The sequence below is a fragment of the Lissotriton helveticus genome, chromosome 6 (genome assembly GCF_964261635.1).
Source record: "Lissotriton helveticus chromosome 6, aLisHel1.1, whole genome shotgun sequence".
Classification (NCBI taxonomy): Eukaryota; Metazoa; Chordata; class Amphibia; order Caudata; family Salamandridae; genus Lissotriton; species Lissotriton helveticus.
Window position 1 is genome coordinate 499,085,533 of NC_136067.1, and position 22,972 is coordinate 499,108,504.

The 22,972-nt window shown below is 43.2% G+C and overlaps 1 pseudogene; it reads left to right on the top strand.

The window, feature by feature from the left end:
- Positions 1-1,530: 1,530 nt before the first annotated feature.
- Positions 1,531-22,972, top strand: part of LOC144762366 (beta-glucuronidase-like) — a 51,044-nt pseudogene continuing 29,602 nt past the window's right edge.

Below are 22,972 nucleotides of genomic sequence, written 5' to 3' on the forward strand. Positions count from 1 at the left end.
GCCGGACCCCTTTCCAGTATAATCCATTCCCTCACTGGGTCATTTTGATGGCTGAGGTGTTTAGAGATCTTGTTAGGAAAGTAATATTTTATGGTCTGCGTTTTCAAAACATGGGGGCCTATTACGATTGCGGTTTTTCCGCATCCTCCGGGCCGGCGGAAGCCACCGCTGGCCCGGAGGATGAGGAAAAACCGCAGCGGACCCACCAAAGACCCACCGCCACATTAGGATGGCTGGTGGGTCCTGGTTTCCGTCTGCAGCTTTTCCGCCGCGGTTGGCTTACAACCGCGGCGGAAAAGCTCTAATATGGTGGCGGTGTCTCTCAGACACCGCCAGCCATATTAGGATGGGCTTTAAAAAATGTTTTTCCGCGGCGGGTTTTCCGCCATGGAAAAGCATGTGGAACTTCACTGAAGGGGCCTGTTGTGGGCCCCCTGGGTGAAGGGGGGATGGGGGGTGCACATGGGGAGTACCTATGGTACCCCCCTGCATTTGTATGCAGAAATCGGCAGGCACCGCACGGTGCCTGCCGCTTTCTGCATACAAATGCAATGTATGCATTTTTACCATTGCGGCGGGTGCAGCTTGAAGCCGCACCCGCCGCAATGGTAAAAATAGAGAATGTGACCGCCAGGGTAGCGGTCACATCCTAATTGGACAGGAGGGAACTCCGCAGGCCATGCGGAGGTTCCCTCCTCCTCTATGGTGCGGACGGACTCAAGTCCATCTGCGATCATAATGGGCCCCTTAATTTGGCATTATCGATGGGAGAACCTGTTTTGATGCTCTAGTGCTTATTGTCCGGATATTTCCAAGCACTGTGCGCCAAAAAACAATTTGAATCATGATTTCGGACATTAAATAAAAAATATCTCCATGTATTCAATGATTTGCTTTAAGCCTCACTAAACAACATAAGCAAAATAGCTGAAAGGAATCCCTACTCTCTTTTTCTACCCTGTCATCCTATAGGCAAATTTGTATCATCCGCTTACTACAACTAAATGGATGGTGGGCAGGGCAACGGCGGGGCTAAAGTTTGATTTTGCCGATGAAAAGCGAACTGGTGACTGACAATATACAGCTCAGCAGGATACCCAGAAACACTAAATAATTGCCTGAAGATTCAGACATTGCCCTGCATAGGTGCACAAGCCCTTCAAGCTTATCTAAAAGTACATGTAGTGCTTAAAGATACCAGCAGCATATTTTTGGCGGCTGAAATATTACAGTAGCATGCTCTATGTCAGCCCACAATGATAAATGGAAGGAAAACAACAAGCTTGATTAAGCCAATGAAGAGTGACCTGGCATCTGGCGATGTTCAACTCAGTTGGATCCACCCGAAACACAAACCAATTGCTTCAATAATTAGATAATGTCCCGCATAACAACATTATCTCTCCAAGCTTCTTTAAAAGTGCATAAACTTCAGTAGCAGGAATTTGGAGGCCAAACGGTCATGGGAATAGGGTGCTCATCAGCCCTGGAGCTACATGGAAGGCAAGGAGGGAAAGAGTAGGCAACAATATGATACAGCCAATGCAGAGTGAACTGGAGAAGCTCAGCTGCATTCTCAGTGTTGGGACTGGAAGGCCTCTTGCATGGTGAGCAGACATATTGCTATGCCCTGCGTACCTGACTGCATGTATCTGGTATCCTAGTTTTTGATTTTGAGCCTAGTTTCACACTAATCTAGTGTCTGCTCATAAGCCTGGACCTGTGACTTGATATGAGTGTGGTCCTGGGTGTGTAGTGGGACCTGAAAGGGCACACAAAGCGTGCCCTCATTATACTACTGTCACTGTCATGTGGAGCAGTGATGGCAGTGCACAGTGTTTTCTGAATCCATGGTTCTGTTCAGACATTTTTATCTGTGTCACTGGCTTGGAGGTCTGCTGGCTCACTCGTGTAATGATTCATCTCTATGCACTAACCCAGAATCTAGCACTAACATAAAGGTAAGTGATCATAACCGATTGAGAAAAACAAAAAAACATGATCCAACAATAGAACAAGCAGCAAAGGAGAGGCAAACGATTTCAAACCATTAAGACACGGAAACACAAGAAATCTCTTTCCTTCTCTCTAAACTGAGATGTAAACTTTCTTAAATCAGAAGATATGTAAGTTCAAAGAAGCATGGATTAATGATGTCAAAGTTAGCATTAATTGCTCTCAGCGACGGTTTTATATGCAGGAATTCATTCTCGTTGCTGCTGTAAACTTAGGGCCTCTTATGAGAAGAAGAGTTTGTTACCGTCCCATTAAATCTTCTTTTTTGTTTTTGCTGACAAAATGACCTTTCATAAATCTATGTTTGGAGGAAGATTTTTGTATTGGCTTGAAACAATGAGCACTTTGAATGTTTAAATGTGTGCCATCTGGAATGTTTAAGACATTAGGAGTACTCAACCTTAAAAAAGCAGTAGAAGAATTTCCTTCAGTTTATTCTGGTAGGCCATACATTGTTAGAATATTAGATTACTCCCCTATTTGTCTTTTAAGAGTTGCTACTTCAGATTAACCCCTTCGATGCGCCCATCGGCCAACGGCCGTCGCAAGCACTACCTCTGTAGTGCTGCGCACATCCGTTGACCGACACGGCCCAGCCCACTCATTTAAACCGCCGCACCTCGGCGGAATTTCTGCCACGGTTAAGCGGTTAAAGATGATCAACTTTAAGTGATTGAGTCTTCTATATCACTATTCTCTGTTCTACATGAGAGACTTTTTTTTATCCTTTGATTCATCTTTTTCATGAATGGTCGGAGAACCATTATTTCATATAAAAGAAATTCCATAGATAAGCCTGGCGTAGTTTTCACTGAAGGAGGCAAATCTTTTGTATGCCTCATTTTCTCAGAATTGGATTCATTAGATGATGTATATAAAGAACAAAAACATTGATACAACAGAAGAAGGAAGTCCTGAAGCAGCTGCATTATCAATGCCAGCATTAGAGGGCTTGTAATCTTTAGTAGATTGTAAAGATTTAGCTACAACATTAAGGCACACTTTTGCAATTCAGATTATATCTTCTGAATGTTCCTTATCTGCCAATAAGAGAAAACTCTCAGCTTAAAATTTATGTCATAAGAAACATATAGTGAAAAGCCCAGACCCTCAATTGTAGGTTTGCATACATCGCTCAGATTAATCAAATGCAAGTAAGATTGGTAAAACATCACAAAGTTTAACTATATATAAGAATTTCTCACCACACATATCCTTGTAGGATGTGTTTATACTGTAGGCCGAACTCGAGGCAAAGAGGCACAGAGTTAAAAATGTTTTTTTTTTTTTCTTTTTTTTACAACTTTAAAGGGAAAGGGCCAAGTCTCACACATCTCCCCCCCAGCCAAAAGCCAGGGTAGACCGATCATTCCCTTGATGGGCTTCCCTGCTTGGGGCGGAAAAAGGTGGACGCAGGCCCAATACCACCATGACATTCTCGCTAATCCAACCACCCCACTGGTGTTCCTAGTGGGATGCGGCCAGGACAGACCTCCAATCCAGATGTCTCTGGCCCTTACTCTCTCTCAGAGTGGGGGGCAGTCGCCCCAGGCCCGTGGTACCTTTTTCCACTCTCCTCCTCAACCTAGGGTCTAAACCCTTAAGTTGAATTGGTGACAGGGGCGAGACCTACCTCTCCCTGCACCCCCTCCCAGGGTTCCGCACCCTCCCACCTGGAGTAGTACCCCTGAGAGTCACAACCGGGGGAACTCTGAATACAGAGATTCCTCCCGCCAGGTCAGGCAACCCCTGAACCTGGCCACCCAACCCAGGATCTGAACCCCGTGGCTGGACCGGTGCCAGAGGAGAGTCCTTCCTCCCTCTGCACCCCCTTCCAGGGTTCCGCACCCTCCTCCCCGGATAGGTACCCCTGGAAGTCACAACCGGGGGAACTCTGAATACAGAGATTCCTCCCGCCAGGTCAGGCAACCCCTGAACCTGGCCACCCAACCCAGGATCTTTAACCCCGTGGCTGGACCAGTGCCAGAGGAGAGTCCTTCCTCCCTCTGCACCCCCTTCCAGGGTTCCGCACCCTCCTCCCCGGATAGGTACCCCTGGAAGTCACACTGGTAGGGTCCATAGTTACTGGTACCCCACCCTCCAGGTCAGGCAATCCCTGCACCTGAAACCCCAGTCCAGGTTCTACACCCCGTGACTGGTCCAAACCCCGAACCTCGGGTACGCTGCCACCATGGAAGTACCTGGCACACATGATTTCAAGGTCTTCAGCTCTGTCTCTGTTTAGCTGAAGCCTGTGCACCAGCTTCACTTCCTTCATTGCAAGGCTCACACTCTCCCTTTTCTGCTCTAACCTCTTTGACGACACCCCCCCCCTTCCAAGGTTCTCTGGTGTGACCGCCTCCCTGGGTGTGACCTGCCCCTCCTGTCCCCATCCCCTCTCCCCTCTGGGTGGGCTCCTACCCGTGCCCCAAAGTGGTACGGAGTTCCTTCTTCCCTCCACCCAACAGGCACCCCCATCCCCTGACACAACACTCCAGTGCCAGGTGAGGACTCAGATAATTCAGGAAAAAGGTTCTAGGATGTGGCGACAGAATGAGGTCCAACAGGCCCTGATACACTCACAGGCTAGACAGTGGAGGGGTCAATTACTAAGGCTTGCACACACAATAATTGTGCAGCCCAATTGCTGTGCACCCTGTCCCAATGGAGGGTGCTGCATGGTCACAGGTCCTGGATCCCACCGCTCGACACCAATATGTTGGAACTGGGGTCACCAGTCCCCTGGGGTAGCATGGCACGAGCGGGTAGGCATCCGAAAGCACATGTGTTAAGCGATCATGCAGCACACACTCACACTGAGACAGAAACCTGGGCACGCAATAAATGACTCCACTCCAGAGCTTGTATAAAAACAAGTGATTTGTATTAAGATAAATAATCAGATAGATAGAGCAGGATCAGGGAAATCATAAATTCATTTAAAATACATGTGTCTCAAGACTTGCAATCAATATTGGATGAATAAATATCCGTTCTGCAATAAATATTAAATATTGGATCAATAAATAGTTAAATACATTTTTAGTGGGACACAGGCCCGACCTACGCCTTGCTTCTTGATCAGTACCTGAAAGGAATACATCTCAAAGTCATAAGAACAACACTGCATTAAGCATCAATATCCATTTCCTCAGGTAAACAAAGGGACAGTTCCATAACAGAAACATCTCCCCGCTGTAGGAATAAACAATTCGTTAAGTGTAGTTCAAACATTTCCTTAAATATGAAACATTTCATTTGCCACAAAAGTATGTGGACGTAACTCTCCTCCTGTAATAGGAATTAAACATTTCATTAAGAATAATTATTCCATATAACAAGGTTGGGCATCCCTTTGGGAGAACTTCTCATGGGGCCCAGCTAACCATTGCATTAGCCAGCACTAACTAGGAGAAAACATTGCAATCTAGGTAACCATCCCCTTGTGCAGGTTTAACTGTATCAGGGCTACACCAACATTCCATCAGGGAAGTAGAAATCCCTACATTGAGCAGGTGTAAGTAGATCTCTGTTATAGCAGGGGTATGAGACCCTTCCCTGGGCAGGAGTAAACATTGTCTCAAATGAGGTCAACACCTTTCATTAGGCGTAAAGTATTTCTTTAGGCATCACACACCATCCTATTACCTGATGCCTGAACAGGCAGGGCCTTCCCCCTATTAATCAGGAGCTTACAGGTAAAACATTTCCTGCAATAGAGATAATCAGTTTAGCAGAAGTAAAACCCTTCACTGAGGGTAAAACATTTCATTAACCATTTCCTTAGGCAGGAATGAAACTCCTATGGCAGGAATAAAAACACGCCACTGCGGATAAAACATCTCATTAGGCAGTGTAACTATATCCTTATAGCATTAACGTTCCCCTACTCAGCAATCAACAGTTAACAACTCTTCAAGGCAGAGAACCATTTTTAACAGGCAAGCCTGAGCTTAGAAGACTTGGTTTATGCATGTAAAGCCTTTTAGTAAATGTAAACATTTCTTTAAAGCAAGGAGCACCTCACTCCATAACTGTGGGCATGTGCTCCACCTTTCAACCAACATGAATAAATGTTTCATTAGTCAGCAGACACAGTTCATTATGCAGCTGTTGGCGTTTCCACCCCAGGCCAGGATCAACATTCTAATTCCTACATTAAGCAGGCATAAACCTCTCAGCACCCAAGAGTAATCCTGTAAATAAGTAGAGGTTATAACACTGGGGCAGGGGTGTAATAAAACTTCTATAGTTCAGAATAATCCTGGTTCCAAGCAGGAATAACCACTTCAAAACTCTTCCCCAATCATAGGTAACATCCCCCTAATCAGGAGTAAACATTACAGGGAAGGAATTAGGCATAGGCATTTCATTAAGTAACTTATAAATAGAACATTACTCATTGCTAGAGAGCAACATCTCATTAAGTAAGCACAGGCCTTGCTTTAGATTAGTAAAACATTTCTGTTAATTAAGGTGAACATTTCAATAAGCAATTCAGTAAAGCATTCTCAATGAGCATTTTACTATGCCTTGGACTCCCCTATGCAGGGCTAAGCCATCGCAGATGAACTCAGTATGTCTTTAGGCCTACGCCGGAACCAGGGCCCAAACTGTTCATGAATGGCAAGCCTGTCCTCAGGCATAAACAGTAACTTAATGGCCTCCACGTCACTAGAGGCACATAGGGGCCAACAGGTGGGCACTTAAGGTCAAAAATACAGCGTTTCTCTGGGGCCTACAAGAGAGCGCTTGGAGGCACAATTACAGCGCTTCTATGGGACATTCAAGAAAGCGCTTGGAGTGAACTTACAGCGCTTCCCTGGGCACTACCTCAGTTCCTCACATGACAGCGCTTGGCCACAGGCAATGCTGGGGACAGCGCTTCAGCAGGCAATCAGGTTTAGATAATAGCACCCTGCAGGTACAGCACTTCACAAGGCAGCAACCCCCTTCAGTACCTCAGCACTCTTCACAGGGACAGCAAAGGAGCGTTGGGGGAGCAGGGAGTCAGCGCTTCAGAAGGCAGCAACTTCTAGAGCCACAGAAGTTCTTGGTGACACAGCGCTTCAGGGGGATAGCGCTTTTCAGGATTCACAGCGCTACGATATAGCAGGCAATTCACAGCAGAGGTAGCGCTTGGCAGACAGTTCATTCCAGGTAGCGCTGCTGAAGGGCACCACAGAATATAGCGCTTCAGGCAGGAATCACGCCCAGGATTCTAGTGCTTCACAGACAGCAGGGTGCAGGGCTATAGCGCTTTGGCCCACACGAGGTGGGGGCAAGACCAGCAGGTCTAATAACATTCAGTTCAGGGTGCTGCTGTTCAGGCAAATATAGCGCTTCAGAAGGCAGCAACCCCCTCCATTACTTCAGCGCTCTTCACAGGGTCAGCAAGGGCAGCGCTAGATATACAGGACAGGTGACACCCCAGTAGCAGGTTAGCAAGGGAGACCCCAGGTGACATCAGGAAACGCAGGGTCAGTACCGCGCCAATACCTGTTAGCTTCTTCAAAAGTCCTGTGATGATTTAATTTCCTCTTAGCGCTTTAGGTTTCTTGCGCCCTTGTAAATAGAGGCTTAGTTTCTTGTTGGCGTGATGTTTCTTGCGCCCTTGTAAATAGAAGCTTAGTTTCTTGTTGGCGTGATGTTCCTTACGCCCTTAGTTTTGTTGCTTGGTTTCTTGTTCCTTGAAGGGGGGAATAGTTTGGTGGCTGGTGTTCCAAGTTCTTCTCAGCCAATCCCTTCAAGTGGTCCCTGGGGGTTCCCTGCCGCGGGGTTAGGTCAGTGGGGGGGGTACAGGATGCCTCAATACTTGTAAAGCAGCACACTAGGCCCTGTCATTCCAGTATCATAAGACCCTGCCCTGACCCCCACTGCCTATCCTCCTGCGTAGGTACTTCCCCAGGTCTCCCCTTAGTCCCTCTGACAGGAAAGTTTACCTTCCTTTCCTTATACAGTGCCAGTTGACAGTTGGCAGTGGCAGTTGGTGTCACCTCACCTGTTCCAGAAGGTTCCAGGGGGTTCTAGGAGGTTCCACCATTCTACCTGTGGGCAGGCTGGCAGGCTAAGTTGATACATTGTTTGGAGGGTTCCAGCCAGGCCCTAGCCACTAGAATGCGCCCACTAAACCCCGCTGCAGCAGCAGTGGTCAGTGGCAGCCATGTTAGGGGTATAAGACACCTGCATCTTAACATCAGTTTCACAGTACACAGGGCTTTCCTCACTACACAAGGCCTATACATTGTTGTTACCATGAGGGCATTCTGATTTAAAAGGGAAATAAAAAGGCGAAAAATTTTGGGGAAAGGGCCAAGTCTCACAAACACAAAATGGCGGAATCAGATGAAGGAGAGTCAAGTTAAAATCTAACAACTCATGCAGAAACTTGGAAGGAATGTAATAATTCATATTTGTGATCTATTTTTCCTGGGTAAACAGGAATCATCTTTTCTGTGAATGGTCGGTAAACCATGATTTCATATAAAAGAAATTCCATAGAAAAGTCTGGTGTAGTTTTCACTGAAGGTGGTAAATCTTCTGTATGCCTCGTTTTTTCTCAGAATTGGATTCATTAGATGATGTATAAAAAGAACAACAACATTGATACAACAGAAGAAGTGTTAGATCTAGGGGTCTCTAGTTGGCAATGGTATTCACCTTTGTCCAAATAGGGATCCTTACTTCTAAGTCAGGATAAGGGAATTACACTCCTTAATAACCCCTGCTCAGCCCATTGGTAACTTGGCACGAGCAGACATGCTTATCTCAGAGGCAGTGTGTTAAGCATTTGTGAATATTCACAGTAATACAGTGAAAACACTACAGATGGACACAACACAGGTTTTATGGAATTAAGTATTCTTTATATAGACTTAACACAAGATCACAGACAACAAAAATCCACAATACTACACTTAAGATTGCGTTAAAGATGCTAAAAGTTACTTAATTCAAGTTGATGATGAATGCGACAAAGTTCTCAACAAAGTACCTGGATGCGTAACACAAAATAAACAAAAGGCTCGCAAAATAGGAGATGCGTCGGTTCCGTTATCCAGGGGAAATGATGCGTAGTGCCTCAATGCTTGCGCAGAGTAGGGGATGCGTCGTGATCCTTACCAGTGCGGAAGTGATGCATAGATTCTCGGCCTGCGGGCCCTTTGCGGTGCGCAAGATGGTGCCTTGATGCGATGTGAAGATCCGGTTGCGATGCGAGAAGATGGCGCCCTTGATGCGGCGAAGCGATGACAATGCATAGACGCCCTGGCAGCCTTGCGACGACTCTGTACTTTGGAGCAGCGACAGGCCCTGCGACACGCTCTCCGGTGATGCGACGGCGACTCTCTCGATGGCGTCATGCTTCTCAGGTGATGCGACCGCAGGCAGCTTCGATGAACACACGCTTCCAGGGAGATGCGGCGAAGGCTCGCTTCTCCGGCGATGCGACAATTTCAGCTGCGGCGGCGACATGCTTCCTCTCGATGCGTCGCGCTTCCAGCTCCCAGCGACACGCAAATGTCTGGAGCTGAGAATTCCCAGCAAGGAAATTCAGAGGGGAGGTGAAGGTGAAGTGCACTGTACTAGGGGCTAGCAGGTAAATCAAATAACCCAATCATGGAATAACCAATTAGTACATCAATTTAACATAGGGAGCACTTGCACTGTGGCCCTGAATGGAAGTGGCACAGTGCCCAAAGCATATAACCAGCAAAAACATATCAAAACAGAGGAGGAAATCTGTCAAAATGGAAGGGAGACTCACGCCAATGATGCCAGATCTAACAAGAAGGAAGACCTTAAGCAGCTGCATTATCAATGCCAGCATCAGAGGGCTTGTAATCTTTAGTGGATTGTACAGATTTAGCTACAACATTAAGGCACACTTCTGCAATTCAGTCTATATCTTCTGAATGTTCCTTATCTGCCAATAAGAGAAAACCCTCAGCTTAAAATTTATGTAATAAGAAACATATAGTGAAAAGCCGAGACCCTCAATTGTTGGTTTACATACATCGCTCAGATTAATCACATGCAAGTAAGATTGATAAAACATCACAAAGTTGAACTATATATAAGAATTTCTCAGCACACATATCCTTTTAGGATGTTGTAGTAAGCAGAGTAAACTTCTCAAGTTGTTTAGAAAATGTATTGCTTAGTAAACAGGTACTACGCAGCAGTCACAGCAGTTCCCAGCAATCACACAACTGACAAGGAGCTACATTCCAACATAGAATCTAGAACGTACATCGTATGGGGTTCTAACTATGGATGCTGGGAGAACAAAGTATCAACATAGCAAACTACTACATTATCTTCTCCTTCCAGAAGTTTAAGAAAAAAACTAAACTAGCAAGATAACCAATAAGTAGAGTTGAAAAATAAAAACAAAATACTAAAAAGAAAACCCTATAAAAAGAAAACTAGCAAGAAAAGGAACAAGTAACAATAGCAGGTAAAATATACAATAAATAACGTTACTGAAATCTCAGTGGAATATTGCAATATCGCTTGCTACTATGAGGAGGAACTAAGCAACTTTCATTCTTTCTTATGGAAGCTGAATCTAAACAATCATTCTTGACAGAGTTACCATGAAACCCATCGACACTTTTTTCAAGCACCTGCTGATTCTTCAACTTAACCTCTCTGGCAATGTTCAACCAGTTCTTGTTATGAACCCTAATGACATTGACAAATACCTTGTCAACAATAACAGGTTCTGAAAACCTAATTTGTCCCTTCCGTGTGTGGATAGGACTTTTAATGCGTACCACATCACCCACACAGATTTTTGAGAAACAGCTTTCTTCCTCTCATCAAAATTGTTTATCTGCTATTCTTGAGCCTTGTTAACATTCAACCTGACAAACTCATCCACATCACCAATAACATTCATCTTGACCCGTTTAGACATCCAACCTGCGCGAATTTTTTGTGGAAGGCTTTCTCCCTCTTAAAAGTTTGAAGGGCCAAATTCTAGGGGAAGAATGTGGAGTCGTGCGGAAAAACCAAAGCATGGAACGTACTGCATTTTGCATTACACACCTGCTGGCAATAGCCTATTGGACACAATTGTTGAAAACTCTATTCATACGCTTAACCAACCCGTTAGCTTGGGGATGGTAAAGCAAACTCTTGTGATGCACAATTCCCCCTTGTTTTCAGAAAATTTTGAAACTCAGCACTGATGAATTGTACACCGTTGTCTGAAATGATAGAAGACGGAAACCCATCTCTTGAGAAAACATCTATTAGAAAATAAATGATGTTCTTAGAGGTAAAACCGAACTTCAGGCCATTTTGTGTAACAGTCGATAGTGACCAAAGCAAACTTAGAAGACACAGGAAGTATATTGAAAGGGCCAATAAGATCAATACAATTGTTTTCCCACGGTCTACTCAGGAAATCAACAGGTTGCATGGGAGGAGTCCTCACTTTGAAGCCTTTTTCTGCACTTCCGCAAACCACACTTTTATCAATAAACTCATCAACTCCCATGTCCATCTGTGGCCACAAAATAACTCTCTCAATCTGCGTTTGGTTAAGATTTTTCCTAAATGCCCTTCATGCGTACCATACAACAAACGCGTCCTTAGACTTTCAGGAGGTACCAACCTCTCTCCCTGTAAAATAATACCATCTTCTACTGTGAGTTCTTGAGAAACTTTCACAAAAGTTTGAAACTTATAAGTAACATTTTTTTTAAGCCACCCTTTTTTGACATAATTCACGACCTATACAAGAAAATCATCTCTCGCTAACTCTCTACTCCATTCAGATTCACTCACTGCGCACATATCTTGTACATCAATCGCGGCAACAAAACAATCATCTTGATCATCATCTTTTTCCAATTCTGAGTTTGACTCTGACACCGGGAGAAAGGGACAGAAAATCGACTCTAACATTCTTAGTCCAGGTAAACACACAACATCTAAATTGTACTGCAACAATTTATTTGAAAGTCTAGCAAATCTAGGTGTGTGCGCTTTAAATTTCTTGCCTGACAGGATGGAAACTAAAGGACTATGACCTGTCCTCAAAACAGAATGGTTTACCTACTAAAGAGATTGAATTTCCAGATAGCCCACCAACAGGCCAACAATTCTTTCTCTATAACTGAAAAGTTTGTATCTGCTCCCCTCAGTACCCTGGAGGCATAACCCACCGTGTTTTCTGTGTCACCATTGACTTGAGTGAGAATAGCTCCCAACCCGAAACCACTGGCATCAACAGTGATGGTACATTTTTTGTTTGGATCGAATGGCTTGAGGAATCTGTCACCAACCAACTGTGATTTGATCCAATCAAAAACCTCTTGACAGCTCTTGTCCCATCTGAAAGGAACCCTCTTCTTCAACATGCTTGTTAAAGGTTGGACTTTTGATGCTTAATCTTTGAGAAATCTTGAGTAGAATTCACAAAGACCAATGAAAGACTTCAACCGTGTCTTTTCAGTAGGTGGACATGCGTCCACAATTGCCTTAACTAAACCTGGTCTTGGCTCCACACCGTGTTGCGACACCACATGGTTCAGATATTTCACTTTCTCCTTGAGGAACAAACACTTCTCATTTTTAAGAACAACCCCTTTGTCCTGCATGATTCCCAAAACCTGTTTAAGAGACTTGTCATGGCTATCTCTAGTCTCACCAAAAATCAAGACATCATCTTGGAAAACTGCAACTCCCGGGACACACTTCAACATATGACTCATCAACCTTTGAAAAACAGCTGACAATGACGCTAGGCCAAACGGCACTCTTCAATATTGATATATTCTACTAGGTGACACAAAAGCTGTTAAATGTCTTAAAGAAGGATCTAATAGCACTTGGTGGTATGCAGAAGAAAGATCCAATTTTGTGAACCATTTAGACCCTTTGGTCAATGCCAATAACTCAGTTATTTTTGGAAAAGATGTGAGTCAATCCAAACTTTCTTATTTAAATTGTGTAAATCCACACAGACATGCAATTCCCCGTTTTTCTTTCTTGCCACAACCAAGGGTGAAAGCCACAAAGAAGATTCAATTGGCTCAATAAATCCTTTTATACACAATTCATAAAGTTATTTTTCCAAACCCTCTCTAACACTAAAAGGCACACTCCTTAATTTGTGTTTCACGGGGATAGCACCATCCTTCACTTTTATCTCATGTGTAAACACTTTATTTTTCTAAAACCCCCACCGAAATCCGTCGGGTATTCGTGAATCAGGTTTTCAGTGTGATCCAATGAATCAACTACACTAATTTGTTCTTTCGCACAAGGTCTGAGAACCATTTGAAACAAACCCTGGTAAAACCAGCCTAAAATAGACAACCCTTTGATAGCAACATATACCTTGCCTAGGATTTTTCAATGAAACCAGCTAATTGAATTTTGTGCCCCTCATAGGAACCTGGTGTCCTGTCAGGGGGGTTGTAAAGAACGATCACACCAAGTTTCTGCAAATAACTCTTGAGTAATCATAGTTATTCTTGTGCCTGAATCGACCAATAACTGTGAGTTTCTTATCTCCCACTTCAATCTTAACATAAGGATCAACACAATTGGAAGCATCTCCAGTAATGACTTGACCGTCATTCAGGACCATACCCATTTCTCTCAAGTAATCTTAGATATTTTACATATTTCCACATTCATTATTGTCATAGTCAGATACGTTTGCCACACCAACAGAACTGCTCTGACCTTTGTTTGGCTGCCCATTACCAGCATGTCTAGCACTTTGACATATTTTGGCAAAATGGCTAAATTTGGCACAATTTTTGCGAGGTCTTAAACCCCTCTTGAAGTTTTTTGAACCCCAACACTCCAGCTTATTGTCCAGTCGACTATTCTATCCCGACTGGACAATGCTAGTTCTTTGCTACTGGGGCCAATCAGGCTGAAATTATCCAGATGCAGCGTGTCCAACATGCTGCGGACAGAACCTTGTTGGGGCTCCCTCGGTTCTGTCCTATTGCTGACACCATCCGGAAATTTTACTGGCTTCCCATGGCGGAGCGGATCCAATTTAAGACTTTATGTCTTTCCTTTAAGATACTGAAGCTCGCTACGCCTAGCCTGCTCTGTAACTTGCTTACCCCCTATACTCCCCCCCACTCGCTGCGTTCCTTAGGGCAGCATTTGGTCATTGTTCCCGATGTAAAACGCTGTCAAGCGGGTGGACGGTCCTTCCGTTGCTTGGCGGCTAAACTATGGAACTCCCTGCCGGTTCAAATACGTGGTTTGGAGGGTCTGTTGGATTTTAGAAAAGCTATCAAAACCTATCTCTTTCCATTAATATAGCTCTCTGGTCTTCATTTTTTTGTTAGAGCAATCCTTCTGTAGTGATCAGGTCCGTTCTCTGATGCCTCAAGCACCGGGATGCCCCTTTGCTGGGGCAGCTGTAGTTAATATAAGCTCCGATAACATAACATAACATAACATAACATAACATAAAATTTTTGGCCCGGCAAAATTAGTTTCCTTTAGAATGAGAAGTATTCCCACACCTATAACACAAATCAGTTTGTTTGAAAAACACTCTTTTATCCGTACGTGGCACCTGGACAGTTTTAAAGTCTTTGACTCTGACAGCTCCTACAGTCTCTTCAGTCTTCTTTTCCAACTCTTTAACTGATACTTTTGACAGTTTAATACTTTTTTCGTATGAACAGTTTCCTCTAATCCAGGATTACCCATAGAAAGTAGCTTCTGTTGAATAGACTTGTCAGCACACTTGCAAACGTACTGATCCCTAATTAACTGATCAGTAAAAGCCTCAAATTGACAATCTGCACTCAATCGTCTGAGCACAGAGACAAATGTGTCCACATATTCTCCAGGCAACTGTTCTCTCTTGAAGAATTCTTGACTAATGATGACTAAACTGACTTGTACATCAAATCATAACTCGAGTTTCCGAACAGTCTCCATATACTCGTCAATGTTTTCTTCGTCTTGACCTCTGACCAAAGGTGGTAAATGTTTGAAAATCAACATTCCTTCGAACCCTAAACAGGGCAATAGCAAACATTTCTTCCTTTCAGGGCGGTATCCAGAAGCACCTATGGCCCCCAGATAAGTAACAAAAGCATCATACAATTTTTCCACACAATAGGTGGGTTTCCTGGTGTCCCTAGGAAAGACGGAGGAGCAGCAACTGATTGCATGCTGATATTTGTCTTGGAAGAACAAAAAAAACTATCCAAAACTGGTTCAATTTGTCAGTTCTCAACTGAACACAACAGCAGTAGGTGAAGTAAATAGCACCGTTATAATACGAGAACTCTGTGACACTCACCTGTCACTCCTTAGAACATTCAAAAGTTATTGAACACACTGAGTGTGCTCATTACACATTAATCTCTCCCAGTACTCTCCCAAAACTGCTTCAAAAGTAGATGTTTGGATGGCCTCGTTGAGACACCTTAAGAGACTAAGACACTTCCAAAATCGGATGTGCGCGCCACTGCGCATTCGATTATATACATCACTGAGTTAAAGGTGTGCGCATCAGCGAGCTGTGAATCATTTGCTTCACGGTCGTTTGCCAGCCACATTCAGGTAGCGTTGCCAACCACGTTCATAAATAGACGTTGAGTGCAGAGTGACACTTGCCTGTATAGTGCTGCGTGCTGCCATACGTCTCTGTTTTACCTTTAACAGCATCTGCCAACCAAATATCGCCTCTTTGCCAACCATTAGAAAATGGCAGACAAGTAATGCAAGCAGCCTCTGCTTTTGAAAGGGCCACTGGGAGAAATGCGATAGAAACACTGCTAATCCTGCATGTTTCATGTAGAGCGCATGCGCCTCCTTGAACCTAGTTATCTCCTCACATCGATCCCCCGTAGCTGCCAGCAAGCCTTCCTGGAACTCACTCCATGACTGTCATGTCGAGATGGTCTATCAGAAAATCGTCTTTAAAATATCCGCTCCTCCTGCAGTACCTGCTCATCGCCATCATAAATGTAGTAAGTAGAGTAAACTTCTCAAGTTGTTTAGAAAGTTTATTGCCTAATGAACAGGTACTGTGCAGCAGTCACAGCAGTTCCCAGCAACCGCACAACTGACAACGAGCTACATTCCCACATATAATCTAGAACATACATGGGGTTCTAACTACGGATGGTTGGAGAACAAAGCATGAACATAGCACACCACTACAAATGTGTTTATACCGAAGGCTAAACTTGAGGTGAAGAGGCACAGAGTTAAAAATGTTGCAACACAAAATGGCGGAGTCAGATGAAGGAGAGACAGGTTAAAATCTAACAACTCTTGGTGAACTTGGAAGGAATGTAATAACTCTTATATTTGTGATCTATTTTTCCTGGGTAAACAGACCTTGAAGTATGAGTCATAAAAAACAAATTGTACCCAACACACTGAAGCTGAGGAGATACATGCTGCAGGAAAATGGTGACCTGGAGACATCGAGGAATGGTAATGAGGCCTCTGAATATATAGTATTAAAGAAAATAGAACAAGAAGCTGTGCTTACTGCCACATCATCCAGGTTTCTGCAATTCCAAGCTCCCTCTGACTGCAGTCTAGGTTCACTATTCCCTATAAGAATCTTCTTATTAAGGCCTGCAACACCACATAGCTTTCCAGAAAGTGGCCTTCCTCCAAAGCACCGAAGCCTGTCATCTTAAACAAGAAGGACTTTATATTCCACTGTATTCTTTTCATATGTATGTTATAGCCATAGAAAGATGTGAACTCCTTCATTATCTAAAACATTTGTCTTAGGATCCGATCATTATTTTCCACATTAAGAAGCAGCATATTCTCACATAGTGAGATTTTCAGAACTTTTAAAAAAATATGTATCATCATCATGTTGCTATTTGGAGATCGAAAAGTATCTGCAATTGGGGTTGCTACATAATCCTTGAAGGCAGGATAGAGGTTCATTTATTGCAATGCATGAATTGATATTTTCATAGTGAGCCTGAATTGCCTTCATATGTTCAATCATCAAGTGTGTGTGCCCAGCCCTGCCTATTGTAGGTTTGTTAAGTGAAAAGCCAGATCTTCAGCTTCCATAGGAATTCATAAATAGATAAGGAGGCTCTGATATGATTGTGCGTCATTCCACACTTTAGGAGCAAAGTGAGAGAACACCAATCTTTCTGATCTGGTTCTATGTATGCTTGAGATTTGTGCCAGTAGGAGTCCCGCAGAGTAGAGATATCTGGGTGGGTAATGATAAGGGATGTGACTGTTCAGTTGTGTAGTGCCTTGGATATGTGTGAGAGGAGTTTGACATTAGAGCATTTGTGTATCGGGAGCCATGGGAGGTCTGGTGGGATTTGAATCCTGTGTGTGAGGTTGAGGATGAGTTGGCTGCCATGTTCTGGATGGCTTTTGTTCTTCTAGTTAATTGCTTGGTGATCCCAGTGTAGAGGGTGTTCTTGTAGTCCAACTTGCTGGTGACTAGGCCATGAATGACAGTTTGTTTTGTGTTGCTTGAGTGCCATTTGAAGATCTTCCTCAGCATTTTCAGATTGTGTAAGCACGACAATGTAACAGCACTGACTTTTGTGCGGTCATGTCCAGTTTACTGTAGGTGATTATTCCAAGGGTCCTGGCATGGGTGCTGGGTGTGGGTCCACGTTCAGCCACCATTTGGAGTCCCACGGTGAAGTGTTTGTGCCCAGGAGCACTACTTATGTCTTGTCGGTGCTGACCTTGAAAAAGCTGGCTTTTATCCAGTTAGTGAATTCAGACATGCAGGCTGTGAATTTATTTCTTGCGTTGGGGGTCTTGTCCGAGAGAGAGTATGCGTTGCCTGTCTTTGCATTGGAGAGGATGTTGAAGTTGTGTACATGGATGAAGTTGGCCTAAGGGATCATGTATGTGTTCAAAAAGGGGGGCTGACCTATGAACCTTGAGACACTTCTCAGATAAGTTTGCAGGTTTCTGTGGAGTAGGGTGCCAGGCCTGTGTTCTATCCATTAGGAAGGAGTATATCACGCAGAGAACAGGTCCTGGAATACCAGTTTAGTGCAGGAGCCTGATGAGGATGGGATATGAGACTGTGTCAAATGCTGAGGAGAGCTGCAGGAGAATGAGGGCTGCTGTGTCTCCTCCATCAAGGATCATGCGGATGTCGTCTGTGGCAGCAATCAATGCTGTTTCTGTACTGTTGTTGGGCCTGAATTGGCACTGCGTGGCATCAAGGAGTGGGTGGTTGCTGAGGTGGTGAGTGAGGCTTTGATTGATTAGCTTCTTTAAGACCTTTGAGATTTAGAATATGAGAATAGAGATGTTTCAGTAGGTGAAAAGCATGGGTGGATCAGCGGATGGTTTCTTTAGGAGGTGCATGACGGTGGCATGTTTCCAGATGTCTGAGAATGTGACTGAGTTGATGGATGCTTTGAGGATAGGTGTTTGTGCTTTGCTGATCAATAAGAGTCCTTTGATGAAGCAACTTAATAGCTTGTAAACGCTTAAATAGTGTCGTGAAGTTGACAATCTATTCCACCCAAGAAAGACTGCAGTCTTTCTTGGGTGGAATAAATTGTCAACTTCATGACACTAGGACCGGCTGGTCCAGTATTTAAGCGTTTACAAGCTATTAAGTTGCTTATACCCCCTTGGAAATCATTTTTCTTCATGTTTTTTATTGTAATATTTGTTGGTTGCGATGTAATTATAATTTTTTGTAATGTTTGATGCAGAAACGTTTTTTAGTGTGTAAATAATGTTTGTTTTTTGATGTATGTACAAAGTGTATTTAGTCTTGTAAATATTCCAATTTGTAGTCCTTTATTCTGTTATGATTTTTTTGAAAATTTGAAAAAAAGCATAAAATGATAGACACTGAGTAATGCTGTCTAAGGGTGGTTACAATAAACTGGTTTCTTACCCTTCTTGAATATTGAATGAGTAATTGTGGTGTGGTCACTGTGTGTTTTTGCAACTTGAATCTAGTGGCACAGGGAAAGATGTTGGATTCAACCCAGATCTGTGACTGGGGGTGAGTATCTGAAAAGTTTCAGCCCTCTGTCAATCATGCTCACTTTGCCACTGGATTCAAGCTAGCCTGGCTGATGAGGGGTGTTACTCCAACACCAGTCTCAGGATGCTTGCTTCTCGCGCAGGGAAGACCTGGCTTGGCAGTTTGAGATGGACTGCTCCCATGAGGAACAAGGTCAAAACTGATGTGCATATGGCTGGGTCCGAACTGGGGTGGTGAAGTAGGCTAAAGAATGATGTTGGATTCAACCCAGATCTTTGACTGGGAGTGAGTGTCTGAAATGTTTCAGCGCTCCGTCCATCATCTCTTTGTGTTTGCTTTGCTTCTACATACATACACAACATTTATGTCCCAGACAGCATGGCAAAATAGATTTACATTGGTATACATTTATGCCGAGGTTGAACTCATATAACTTACTTGCTAGAAAGCTGACGTTACATCAATCAGTATCACATTATTTAGTAATGACTTATTTGTGCGTTCTTATAGACTGCACTCACCTAAAAAGGTATCAGAGTGCTGTACAGTAGAACAACACAATGCATAGCAGTGTGACACGTTCAAAGTAAGAAACTTTGTGACTTGAGCAAATATGTACAAATGATCATCAAACCAACATCATGACTTACCAGTAGAAAGGTGAAACAGGAACACAAGAGGTCTTAAAACAAGTGTGGGGTGGGCAGTAGAAAAGAGGCCAAAACAGGATGTATAGATCAAACTATAGTGCAAAGGAGAGCAACAAGGAAGTACTGTTAGCTAATTAGCAGGATCACCGCTCCAGGTGTAGTTCGTGCAGGAAAGTTTTAAGATTTTTAAAAAAAATGTATTGGAGTAATGTTTCTGAACATTTCAAATCAAGCAAGAGTTCAACTGTGCCAGAAGTTTTTTTTTTTTTTTGAGTCCTCATATATTGCCACCAGAAATATAACTCTAGAAAGGCTTTCTCCGGGCCACCACTTCAGACTTAATTGTTCCCGCCCTGGAGTCTGCAAGCAACCAACGGAGATCACCCAGAGGTAGGTCATTTCCCATCCCACTCCCATTTGCGGTGATACTTGCCCTGCAGGAGGATAGGACCAAAAGAACCTCTGGCATAATCATCGGACTCGGTTCCGAATTAGCTCTCAGACCATGCCTTCAGTGGAGACCATACCATTCTTGCCTTCTCTCCGCCACATAGCAGATCCAATCCACTCACCACCATGATGTTTCTAAGGCAGTCCGCAAATCTCGGAGGACTGGCGGACTTCCACTCCCTACATATTCCTCTTCTAGCAATGACTAGAACATAAAAAATCAATTGTGTAATATTATCTCTAATATCATAGTCTTGAGGGAGGCCGAAAAGTATTAATCTGGTATTGCATTCAACGGGTAATAATGTTACCTGCTCTAAAAAACTAGCAACCTTCTCCCAGTATGTTTCCAATATAGGACACTCCGCAAACATATGCCTATCATCAGCTGCTACTGTCTTGCATCTGGGACATAGATACTCATCTGCAGATATCTTTGAGAGCTTAGATGGAGTCCAATAAGCCCTATATGCTGTATAAAGATGGTTTCTCCTTAGGTTAGAGGACTTTATAACATTCTGTGACAGGACAAAAGAATCTGTCCATAATTGTACCATTTCCCCAGGATCCTCAGTTATTAAGTCTCCCCAGAGTTTAACTATTTCTGCTCCCAAATTATCTTTCTCGTGTGACATTATAATGTACCAGTGTGATATCTCACCCTTCCAGCCCCCTCCCCTGTTAACATGCTCCAACATTACAATCTCTTTTCTATTTCCCCCGCATTGCTCTTCCCACCATGAGGACAGCTGGTAAAACTTAAACCTTGAAATAGCACCTCCTGTAAGGTTGAGAAGAGATTCCCAGCCTATTAGTTCTCCATAATTACACAGGTCACCCCACTGCAAAAAACCTGCAACTTTCAATGGAATAGCTAAACGATCCATTAAGCATTCTGGGGTACCTGGATAATCCCAAATGGGGGCCAAATTATGATAGTAGGGAATATCAAAAATTCTTCGTATCGCCTGCATATAGCGAGCGCGGTTTTCAGAACCTTAAGACGAACCTTTTTAAAAAATGTCTGGTCTCCAAATTTAAACAAGAAAAAATCTAAGCCTTGTGGCAAGTCTGTGAGCATGGCTTGAAAAAGTTTACCATGGGATGACGAGTCCAATTTATTTGTCAGGAGCCTAACATTTTTAAACTGAAAAGCATAACAGTAAAAAAGTAAATCTGGTAAAAGCCAAGCCTCCTAGTTTCAATCTCCTCCTCAATTTTCTCCATGCTATTCTAGGGGATTTAGTAGCCCATATGAATGAGCCTATCCAACCTTGGAGATTAGCTATATCTTTTTTATCAAAGCCCAGAGGAATTGAATTAAATAAGAAAGTTAACTTTGGTAAAATAATCATCTTTACCAGATTCACTCTACCATAGCTAGTAAAAGGCAGAGCGTTCCATCTACTCAAGAGTTTCTTAACTTCCTTTAATACAGCGTTCCAACTGGCCTTCACTACTTCATCCAGGGTTTGAGTGATATGAATCCCCAAATATCTTATTTTTGTTTTCGCCTCTAATATGGGGGACGGGCAATTCCAACACATGATGTCGGTTTTATCTTGGTTTATTCCGTACCCTGACTCTGTACCAAAATCTTTGGCCAATTCTATTAAACGTGGAATAGCCTCATCAGGGTTTGATGTATAAAGTAAAAGATCGTCAGCGTAAAGTGCCGTCTTAAGTTCCAGATTTCCCAGCACAAATGGTAAAATATTGAAGTCAGATCTTATAGAACAAACAAAAGGCTCTATATAGATATCAAAGAGAAGAGGCGACAGGGGACAGCCCTGTCTTTTTCCTCTGGAAATATATAGCCAATCTGTTAAGCTTCCATTAACTAAAACTTTAGCTCTAGGTCGTCTGTATAGAGTCTCAATCCCCCTGATGTGTCTGGGAATCCAAATTTTTCATAGTTTTCCACAGAAACCTCCAATTTACCTGTGCCAGAAGTTGATTGCTTTTACACTTTCTGAGTTCATCATTTCTTAGTTTCTAAAGTTACCTGTTAGAGCCTTCTCAGGTTTCCTCTTTCTCTTGATACCTTGAGAGTAGCATGGAGTTAACTGTGCTGTTGAAGATATATAAGCAATGCAAGATACCTTGACTAGAATCTTCTCTACCAAGGGTAACCAATGAAGGTTTCTGACCACTGGAGGATTGTGGTCATATTTTCTTGTACCAGATATCAACCAGGTTCTTGAATGAACAGTAGCTTTATTATGGGTGAGTGATGAGGCGTGGTACCGATAAGAAGAGGGTTTCCATAGGCAAGATAAGACTGTTTTCTTAACAGAGTTGGCTGAATTCTCTAATGTGACCAGATGCAGGGAAAGGAAAACAAAAATAAACATGCAAACATTATTTAACGTGTTGCCATGTCCTCTTTTTGTGTATGTACCATTATGCAGACTAAAAATTTGAAATACATTTAGTCTCCTATTTTAAGGTGGGACATAGGGTATTGGAATCTTGTCACACAGTCGTAGCCAATCACCTGGCTCTGATTCAGGAAGAATGAATATGTACCCTCAACCCTCAAGACCTGGCTCTTCGAACAGTAGCAGCTGTTGATGTATTCTTTTTATTAATAGCAATTTATTTTGTGTGGAATCATAATCTTGAAGATTTAGAAGAGCTCTGAATCTGCAGAACAGTGGTATGCAAACCTACCATTCTCAAAATCAGGTATTCTTTCTGCTTAAGTATTATTGATTGGTGCCAACAAGGTAAACTACTAATGTAAGTAACATTATGTTTTATACTCACCAAGAGGTTTGGATGGGGGAGATTATGGTATATTTCTTCATACATGAGATTAAGGGGCCCATTAGGATAGCGGGCGGAAAACCACCCCGCACGCCATGGAGGCGGAAAACAACCGTCC